Source organism: Odontomachus brunneus, unplaced genomic scaffold, assembly GCF_010583005.1.
Source record: "Odontomachus brunneus isolate Ranch 3 - 2012 unplaced genomic scaffold, Obru_v1 Obru_scaffold_201, whole genome shotgun sequence".
In the NCBI taxonomy this organism is placed as follows: domain Eukaryota; kingdom Metazoa; phylum Arthropoda; class Insecta; order Hymenoptera; family Formicidae; genus Odontomachus; species Odontomachus brunneus.
The window spans coordinates 286,772-288,205 of NW_022639651.1; positions in this window are offsets into that span (position 1 = coordinate 286,772).

Consider the following 1,434-nt stretch of genomic DNA (forward strand, 5'->3'; position numbering starts at 1 on the left):
CCCCCCCCCCCGCGCTCACTAGCATGCGTTCGACATGAATTTACATTGTGCATTATGCGGTATAAATTTATGTCTAATTGTCATTTCATTGAACTCTGGAGAGATCGCACTCGTAACGGTAACGACGCATGCGCTGTCCAGGGCGAACGGCGGACGATGACGCACGTTGCGCGCGTAAGCACGAAGTAATTCACGTGGGATGAAAATAACGATACGATTTTCGAGATTAGCCTGACGAGAAACAGATGCGCGGCATGCGACTCCGAAGTCACGTATTAGACTACGAAGGGTTAAGAATGTTAAGATTGGTGTGTGCAGCGCGATGAGTCAGTCACCGCGTATACATGATTCTCACCGTGTTCGCCTAGCGCGAGAGATGCGGAGGTATTCAGGAGCGGAATGTAAGAGACGAACAAAGATAGGCGGGGAAAATGTGGAGAGCGTAGAGAAAGGAATAACGATGGTCTATCGGAGGGTTGGCGGGAACCTACGAAGGGCGAAAGAGAGTGGGAGGTAAGACGGATCGCGAGATAAGAGAGAGAGAGAAAGAAAATACAAGAGAAAGAGGAATACTTGCGTTGCAAAGAAGAGGGCCGAGAACGACAAGCGGCAGGGAGGAGAGTTGGAGTCTGAGAAAGAGTGTGTGTGTGTGTGTGTGTGTGTGTGTGTGTGTGTGTGTGTGTGTGTGAGAGAGAGAGAGAGAGAGAGACGAGAGGAAGCGAGAGAAAGTGGAAGGACGGTAGCACGAGACATGAAAGGTAAAGGACGAAGATTTCCTGGCGGCAAAGCGCTCTCGCCGCTGCAGGCAGCGGCGGCATAAATCGGCCGAAGGGAAAACTTTTTGGGCGCGGAGTTACCAGTCGGTATCCGCGCTCGAACGCGCGTATGTGTACGTATACACATATGTGTATGCGGTTTTATCTGACGGTACTCGGGGATGTTGCGGGTTGATTTATCGCCTGTCGTTGCCATGGAAACCTCGGCGTGACCGGCTTGCGCGACACCCTCATATCCGAGTCGACTCTGGTTTGCTCTATTCCCCCCTCTCGCCTCGCGCTCGCGCTCCCTCTCGCTCGCTCGCTCGCTCGTGCTTTCACCCTCTCCCTTTCGTGCCCCTGCGAATATGTATACATATCGCTCTATCTCTTGCTCTCTCCCGCATCCTCCTCCATCCACACCCCCTGACCCCCTTCTGGCCTTCTCTCCATCTTCCTCTCTCGGTCTCTCTCATCCTCTCTCCGTAACACCTCTCTCTCCCTGTTTCTCTTTTTCTCTCTCTCTCTCTTTCTCTCGCTCTCGCTCGCTCGCTCTCTCACTCTCTATACCATCGTAGTACACTCGACCTGTGTCCCTCCTTACCGCATCCTACCCTTCTGCCTCTCTCTCTCTCTCTCTCTCTCTCTCTCTCTCTCTCTCTTTCTGTTCTTTATATGT